The following is a 9,073-nucleotide window of genomic DNA, read 5'->3' as shown; positions in this document are numbered from 1 at the left end:
CCTGCTGAAGTTAATCTTTCTGTTGAATTTAAGAAGATTAGGGTCTCATGCAGATTGCCACCCAAGATGTCTCATGTTTCCACATTCTGTCCTGACTTTTTAGAAGCAAGGCTTCTCTCAAGGATCTCAAGCAGTATGATGCTCATTCCCATGCTAGAACATTTCTGTCTTTGCCCAATCACAGCCACAACATGTGAAGAGGGATGGCAATCCCAGAAGATTCTCCAGAAGTCAATCACAGCAATCCATTCTGATTTTCACCCCACAAGAGATCTGGTCCTTTCCAGAGACCAAGGGGGAAAAAATCGTGGATTTCAGTGGGTTTTTAAGTTTATCTTCAATACCTTCTTTGATATAGGGGGAATTAAAGACAAAGCAATAAGTCAGTAGACTGTCAAAAACAGCTCCTTGAAACAAGCAGGTTTCTGACCTAGGTTGCACCAGTGTCTTGCCTTAGGAAGACTGAGTCCACTCTGCTGTTATTGCTTGCTGGTACATAGGAAGTAGATGTCATATGGAAACACATGAGTTAAAAGTAACTAAGACCATATTGGTCATCTGAAGATAACCTATGAAGACTGGCAGGAAGAAGAACCGACTCCAAAAGAGGCCACAAAAGTAGAATTTACGTGTCTTTCATGTTACACATCAATGCAGAGCCCTCACTGGGGATTCTGTAACTCCATGAATGCCAGTAACATAAAAATATAAAGAAAGCAAAGAAAATGCCTCTTGCACCCATTGCCTGTTTGCTTTGCTCAGGAAGTTGTCCTTTGCAGCTTTACAGCCACATGAGGTCATTTCAAGCAATGGTGGTGTTAGACAGTCTAGGATGAAGCTGCAAAGGTGTTAAGGGTAGAAAGCCATAGCTAGGCTAAATACTCAAGAAATGTTTCATTAAAAACATCCAGAGACTTCACCAGTGTGACAGACTGTTACATTATGAGCTTTTTCAATGAAAATCCGTGCCAAGATTGGGCCACCTTCACTGGGATTTCATTCAGGAAAGGAAAAGGGACTCGGGTAGGAGGAGAGTTACAAGAAGTGCATTTGAATATTTTTATCAAATAAACTTTTAGTTTTGGATGAACTCTTCTGCATTGCACTTACCTTTAAAACAGCATGTAGAAATGGAATTTCAGCATTTTTTGTTTGAGGTTTTTGGTTTAATTTTAGGACAAAAACAAACTTCAAAATATTTAATAAATTTAATCTCTTTTCCTTCATGCTGTTTTCTTACCTTAAAATCAGAAAGAAAAACCATTTTGATAGACCTTTTATTTTTGGTAAGTGAGTCACTTTAAAGGTCTCTTTAGAGACCTTTGCCAGGGATGATAAACCTAAAATCAGCCATCAAGGCAAGTTCCAGTTATCCAAATCTGTAATCAATTTGCTGAAAGGATAGCCTTAAAATGTCAGTTCATGTAAAGAACTGAGAAAATTGGCAAAGTACTTTAATAAATATGGGAACGGAGCGAATCACTCAGCCTTCCTCCAGGCTGTTACATATTCAGAGATCACATATGAAGGCTCCTCTGACAAACAGTGTCTTTAAAAAGCACAAAAACATCAGACAAGTTTTCAAGACTATTGTACAAATAGACAGAATTTCTTTGAATATATTTTGTTTTCCTTTTGTCTTGTTACATATTGTTTCTCTCTGTGAAGTCCAGCACTTTATTTAAGCTCATCAGTTCTTCTCATTAGTTATCTCATCCCAAAGCCCTTGATCTTTAGTCCCTCTTCTTCTTTATATGGATGACAAATGAGGCGTACAACTCTTTTCTTCTTCAAGCCCTGCTAATCTGTTATCCCCCATCCCTGTCTGGTGATGAGTCCTGCGTTGTATGGACACACTCTCCAGCATGGAGGCTGTACATCCTGCTTTCCATGCAACCAAGGGCACAACTTCCAGACTGTCATGAGTGATGGTAAGACTTTCTCTGACAAGAGTGGGAAAATCAGGTTGGTCCTCCTCTTCTGAAGGAGCTGACAGAGGAGGAGAGCTGGGAGAAACCAGGTGGCAGCAGGTTGTCCTGTTGGGCAGGAAGGTGGACGTCCTTCAGAGTAGTGTTACCAGCATAGTTGCAGGAGGACAGGCATTGATTTTTCCAAGCTGGTCCACTGCAAAGCTCCCTAACACATTTTCCACCCGTGTCCTTCGCAGACAAAGTCCCACCTTTTTGGAGACCACCCACAGCTTGGACATTTCCATCTCTTTGTGTGATATTAGACATGACTCCTGAGGGGAGTGAGTGTTTCCTTAAATAAATTAGCCTTATTATATATATATGCTGTACCCATCTTTCTGGATGCCCCATCCCTGGAGGTGTTCCAGGCCAGGCTGGATGAGGCTTTGGGCAACCTGGGCTAGTGGGAGGTGTCCCTGCCCATGGCAGGGGGTGGAACAGGATGATCTCTAAGGTCCTTTCCAACCCAAACCATTCTGTGATTCTATGAAAGCCAGGCTTGGCTCAGGTTTTGTCAGGTTTGACTAACTACAAGATTTGCTAATGAGGAAGAGGAGCCTTTAGGAAGCTTTATGAAGGAAATACAACAGATGGACGGGTCTTCATCATGGCTTTGTTTCTCATACTCCAAGCACACAACCATCGTTGAATGTGTGCGGGTGCCATGTGTATCCAGCTGTGTGTTTTAAGGGATTAATCGGACATAAAGCAGAAACAGCAAACACTGCTGGACACTGCTTAGTGCACTAGCCCCTGACAAAAAAGCCCATCAACTGGGCAGCTCTGACTGTGCCTCCCTCAAGGGTAAAGCTGACCAAAAAGGATCCAGAAATGGCACTAAGGTGCAGGGTGCTGCTGTCTCATCCCCCCTGCCACTGGAGGCAGGATTGGAGGTGTAGAGAGAAAAACAAGATAATCTCTTCTTTGTCTGGATTCATGTGGTCATTTTGTGCATCCTCAAGCCTTGTTTGCAATAATCACCGTTCCTGGGCACCTTGGGTACGGGGACCAAGAGGAAAACCTATCTGCCAAATCATGGTCCCTCATTGTGGGAGATGGAGAGATCTCCATGCACCAGCCTGTGGATGTGATACAAGTCCCTGGGTGAATCAGCGGCAAAGGGCAAAGGAGGGGACGGGGTACGCCAACGTGAGGGCGAGCTGCCATCTCCCATCAGAACCAAGGCAGCCCTGATGGCCATGTGGGGTGCCCAGGCCCCCCCGTTGCTCTTTCTCCCACCCAACTGCTCGCTCTCTCCTTCTTCCCCTCCACAGCGTGAATAATTACAGTCTGCCACATGAAGCAATTACAGGGGGGTTTAGTCAGCTCCATCAAGAGATGCTTTTTTCTCTTCTCCCTTCGCAGCTCCATTCAACATCCCCAAGTGCCACAAAGGACTTTAATAACCCATAATAACACCTCAGGCCTCCACGTCATTGCAGCCTCCCTAGGACTGGGGCAGTGTCAGGAGAAGAAAAAAAAAAAAGAAAAAAAAAAAAAAGATAATTAAAATCCACATTGCCCTCTTAACTTTGCAGCCTCCTATTATCTGGAAAACACTGACTTTTGTACTCGCACTCTGTCACAACTGATGAGCCACAAGCAGCAGAGGTGTGCTAACCCTTCTGAATGGGCAGCAAGATGTTTCCTGCCAATAATCGAGGCCAATACCCTCAGCAGCTGTTTCCAAGATTTCACATTTCAGAAGGCCTGGTCAGGTTTTAACTAAATCAGAGATTATTCCTATTAAATTACACTTAGAAAATGACCTCCCACCCCCCATTTTGAAGCATTGGGCTGGCTGGTCTCACAACTCTGTTTTCACCTCCACGTTCAGATTCAAAATTTTTGATTTGTGCTGCTCAAATTTTGCCTCAAAACTCATCAAATCTCCTCTCGTTGGTCAACCATGAAAATGCAATTCTGGGAAGTTTTTATAACAATCAACTTTTCAGAGGAAAATAACCTGATTTGCAGCAAAATAGTGAATGGTTTGGGGAAAGGGTTTTCAGAGGGAAAGGAGGCTGCTTGGATGAGTTAAAAAATCAGCCTCTGCCCCGGAACTGTGAATTTAGCCCTGAGTTTTCAGAAACAAATCCCTCTCTCTTCCAGGAAATGGACATGGAACAGGCAAGTGAAAATTCAGAAATATCGTATTGATGATTCACCCGCCACTGCAGAATCCAAACCAACCATCTTGTCTCGGATCAATGGGGAAGCACTTAGGAGCAATTTTCTCTTTGGAAATGTGGGCAGCAAGCAGACAGTCAGGAGTGGGTGGCAGAATAAAATGCACCGTCTCTTGGGGCATGCCATCTTCTGGGGTTGTAAAACTAATTGCTGACAGCTTTGGCTCACTGTATTTCGACTCGTGGACAACTTCTTTAACAACATCATCAGGGAATGTCACCTTTGTGGGGAAGGGTAGCCAATGTGTATTGCAACAGGTCTCCTCCTGCACCACCCGTCCTTGTGATTTTAATTTATGTCTGTGTTACCCAATATTTTACTCCCAGCTCCTGGGATCAGCATTAAAAATAAATAATTAAATAAATGCAGCCCTTTTGAGAGGAGAGGAAAGATTGAAGAGGAATCTGGGAGCTCCCAGAGAAGGGGAAAAAAACCCTTCAGAAAAAGTAATTATCATATGGAGATCTGGCACAGAATTTTTGAACATTGTGTTTGACAGTGAATTAGCCTTTCTGCAAAAAAGAAAAAGGTTGCACAGGTAAACAACTGCCTGAAAACATCGGAAACGTTATGACAAGAAAAATCAAATGCTTGGCACTAATCCTATTGCCGACAACCAGCACAGAAAACATGGGGCTGCCTTTCTGACTGCTCACGCCTGGCCATGGGCAAGTCGTTAACTCACTGCCTTCATTTCCTGCCTTCTGCCTCCAGGCTGGTAATTGCTGTAACCTTCAGCTGCAAAGAACCAGCTAATAGTGGGCAATAGATGCAGAAATCAATGGAAATATTTGGCTCTTGCCTCCTTTCAGTCATCTTGCCTGTTGTCTGACTGCCCATCAGGCTTTTGCATTGCTGAATATGTGTGGAAAAGAGACTCATGCTACTGCTTATTTTAATTCCAGACCCTTGGAAATCCCAGCACTAAGAGATTTGCAGTGACCTGGATCCTCCAACTCTTCCTCTAGATGAAAAGAGAAAGTTGAGGGCATGTCCCCATTTTATTGCCACGTTCATTAATTCCCAGCCCTACTGTATTAAGTCATTCTTGAAAGTCGGCTTTCGGGTGCTTAGTCTGTTCGCTGCTAGTGACCACAGTGTCTGGCCCGATGCATTTAACCCTCTTGTTCCTCCACCCATGCCACGGTGTAAGATAGAATTTATCTAACACATGGCGGCATCAGAATGGAGAAAGACAAGCCATGGTGAGGCACCCAAAGCAACTTCCCATCACCCTTTCAGAAGGACTGGAAACACTTCACTATGTCTTGGTGTGGTCTTAGCATGGCCAAAGCTGATGGTGTGGGACTAGAAGGGACTTTGACCCATTGCCACCAGTTCCCTGTGACTGTTAGGACCTGCACAGCAAGGCTGCACAGTGCAGCTGGGACAAGTCTGGCCCCCACGTCTGCTCTTGGGCCATTCCCATGAGTGTTGTTTCCCTTGGTTTCCCAGCCACCCACCCCTCGCTGCTCTCTCCATGGAAGGAAATGATGCTAAGAAGGATTTTCCATCGGCGCTTTGTCAGTGTTTGCCCAGCACTCTCTTTTTTCATGAACATGTCACTTCTTTGACGTAGATACATCTCTTCTCCCTCCTCTTACCCCCTTTCTCATCTTCCATAGCAGCAGCTCCAGGTCAGCAAGGGGGACCGGCGAAATGCAGCTCAGTGCTACTTCCATGTGAACGGAAAATCGCCAACTTCTTACTCACTCGGTTCTCTCTCACCTCAGGCAGTGGAAGATAAAAACCATCCGCCTGTCAAACAAAAGGTCTGATGTGATTTTAGCATTAGGAATCACACAAAGGGTCTCAGACCTATGAAAATGTCACCAGATTGACTTCATACAGATGTTTATTCATCGTTCTGTTTATAGGCAGAAAGGCGTTTTGCATTTAGCGTCAAATGGATGAGATCTGTTACAGAGACACAACGAGTTCTGAATTGGAAATTGTCACCAGCATTTCGTAGTCAAGTCAATGCTTTCCTACTGATTCACATCTGCCCGGGATCTCATCTGTTATTCCTAACAGGTAGTCATCAAGTAAATACATGGGAAAGAGCATGAGAAAATATTTTTCTCTCCTTTTTAGAAGATGAATGTAAATGTATCACCCATTACATGGGAAAGAGCATGAGAAAATATTTTCCTCTCCTTTTTAGAGGATGAATGTAAATGTATCACCCACGGCAAGCTTCATTCCACCCAGCAGGCTTAAGAGGATGACTCATCAAAGCCCTGTGCTTCTCTTCGGGATCTTCAAGGTGTATCAACAATGTTTTATTGATCCACAGTCATGGAAAGTAAAGAAAGAAGAGAGTCTGAAATCTATACTGGTACAATATGTCTGACTTCACTAATTCTACCATTAAGCTACTGGGATAACACGATGGAAAAGCAGGTTCTATGAGATTACATTTCCTATACTCACAGTGACAGGATTGTCCTCTACACTTAAATATCCTTTAATCTGCTGGAGAAGAGAACAAAAAGCTCAGCAACTGAAAGTTAGGCAAAGAAGAATATTTCAAGTCAACAGGAGGACATACATTTTAATAGTGATGGTGAGCGAGCCCAGTGGGCATTGGGAGGGCCATGTTCCCCTTTGTTTGATGTCTCCTAACCAGAACAGGTACCTCACTTGAATATCATCTCCATCACACACAGAGACAGGCAGGACAGGGTAAGACTGATGGGGATGGCACAGCCCATGTGCTGCACAGGAGATATGGCTATGATGACCCATCTCACAAAGCCTGAGCAGGGGTACCTACTGGCCCCAGCCGGGAAAGGACGGCAGATCCCTACCAACTCCCCCCAGCCCAGCATGGCTGAGGTCCTTCTACCTTGCACCCAGCCAAGACTGGCCTTGGAAACCTCACATTTTCAGTGAGAAAAGACAGGTACGAAAACATCATCCCTGCAGAGGAAGTCTTTAGCCTTCCCACGTGTACCAGCTGGGGAAATGCGTGTCTCTACATCACTTAATGTGGAGGAAGTTGTGTGTTTCGAGTGTTCATCCTCCCCTCTCCCCTCTTGGTGCAGGCAGTGCCTGCCTCAGGAGAGTTAATAGTACTTTCACTTATTTAATTTACATCAGGGACGTGCTAGATGGCAACGAGGTGTGCTGGTACAGGAGGAAAAGCACCACAGAGAAGAAGAGAACAAAAACTCTCCAGATTGTCATTGTTCCATCTCCCTTCTTGTTCCTACCCCCAAAGCATTGCCAGAAGCAAATAAATGCCTTTCTGGGGGGAGCCAGTACGTGATTTTCTCCAGCTAACTCCTCTTTCTCATTGCTCCCCTGGCCCTGCTTGGGCTTTACCTTTCCCCAGCTCCCCATCCTCTTCCTCCCTGCCTGTGTTGGACCTGCACAGTGGCAGGAGCCTAGCCATAGCCTGAAGGGATTTGCCTTGTGCCTTTAGTGGGATGGCGTTTGGTTTCCCTTATCTGTCCCCAGTAGGGCCATGTGTTTTGTCTCTGCTCCCCCTCCCTGCAGATGAGTGGTTGAGGGCACCGAGAGACAAGGGGTCCTTGTAAGTGACTTATGATAATTGCAGAGCAGCAACTGCTCCAAAAATCTAAATTCCTCCCTGACATTTCCAGTCTAAAGCTCCCACTGACTCAGCTGCTGCTTGTGATATTTAAACAAGGATTATCTCCTTTTTTTATTCTTTTCTTTTTGATAATGGGATGGCAGAAGGTTAGTTTAACACTTTCATGCGGTTTGTTTGGCTGTTACAGATCCAGCGCTCTTCAGGACTGGAACCAAATCTCCACTTCCCAAGTTGCTTGGTTGGTATGACTGGGGTGAAAAAAATGCTCCCATGCAAAAAAAAACAAAACAAAACAAAACAAAAAACAAACAAGAATCTTTCTCTGGATTTCCATCTTTTCCAAATTTTTCTTCAGCATGAGCTCTCGCATAGTGGGAAATTTACTACTTTGGGTGTAACAGGACTTATCCCATTGGCTTCAGGACAACTGCACCCCACTTATCCATCCAGGTCCTCAAGTATTCTATCTTAGAGTAGTTTTCTGTATGCTAAAATAGATTTCAATTTGTAGGGATACTGAGTAGCATTTACACAAAAGAACCTTAAAGAAAGCTCAGGGCACTTTTTGATCCCTGAGACACACAAGCATGGCAGCACTTGGGGATAACATCTGCTAATCAAAGCTCTCCATCAGTCCAGAAACTGGCCAGTGAGGGACAGCACAGCAGGTAAGTAACAACCCATCAGACCCTTCATTTCAGTGCTTCAAAAGGGTGTCCAAAATGTAGAAAGTCAGTCCCCCCGTGACAACACAAAAGAGACATCCAGCCCCAAGTCTTGGGTCATCCCAAGTGAGCCCTCCATGCCCCAAAGGATGCCCCAGGGTGTCCCCAGGGCACAGAGGCTCTGGGATGTTGCTATGTGGTTTGGTCTCTGGGGGCTGGGGGATGATGCAGCCACCTCATCAGCGCTCAGAAATGGGAGTGGGATCAATGTGCCCAATAACCTGTGATTACGGCAGGCACTGAGCCAGATCAGCCTTTCCAGTGCCCTGCCATTAGCCAGACATTTATTCCTGAAATTGGCTGAGAAATTGCTGAGTATGGTGCAAGGGGGACCAAGGAGGGGAGGTTGGGGGGCCAAGGAGGGGAGGTTAGGGGGCCAAGGCTGGGATGCAATCCCAGCACCATGTGCAGGACCAGCTTCTCACCCTTGCACCGGGGTTTTGCAAATGACTGAGCAAAATCTGAGCATTTCTCTCTGCTTTTCAAAGAGATGGAGGGGTTAGGAGGTGGTAAGGAGGCTTTCCCATGCCTCATGGTGGTGGTGAGGGTGGAGTGGACTGGACAAATTTAAGCAGTGCAGATATGTTTGAAAGCACGGAGAAGGTGGGCACACAGCCAGGTGCTGGACC

This window comes from Pterocles gutturalis, unplaced genomic scaffold (genome assembly GCF_000699245.1).
Source record: "Pterocles gutturalis isolate BGI_N339 unplaced genomic scaffold, ASM69924v1 scaffold22321, whole genome shotgun sequence".
In the NCBI taxonomy this organism is placed as follows: Eukaryota; Metazoa; Chordata; class Aves; order Pterocliformes; family Pteroclidae; genus Pterocles; species Pterocles gutturalis.
This window is presented reverse-complemented; position numbering follows the sequence as displayed.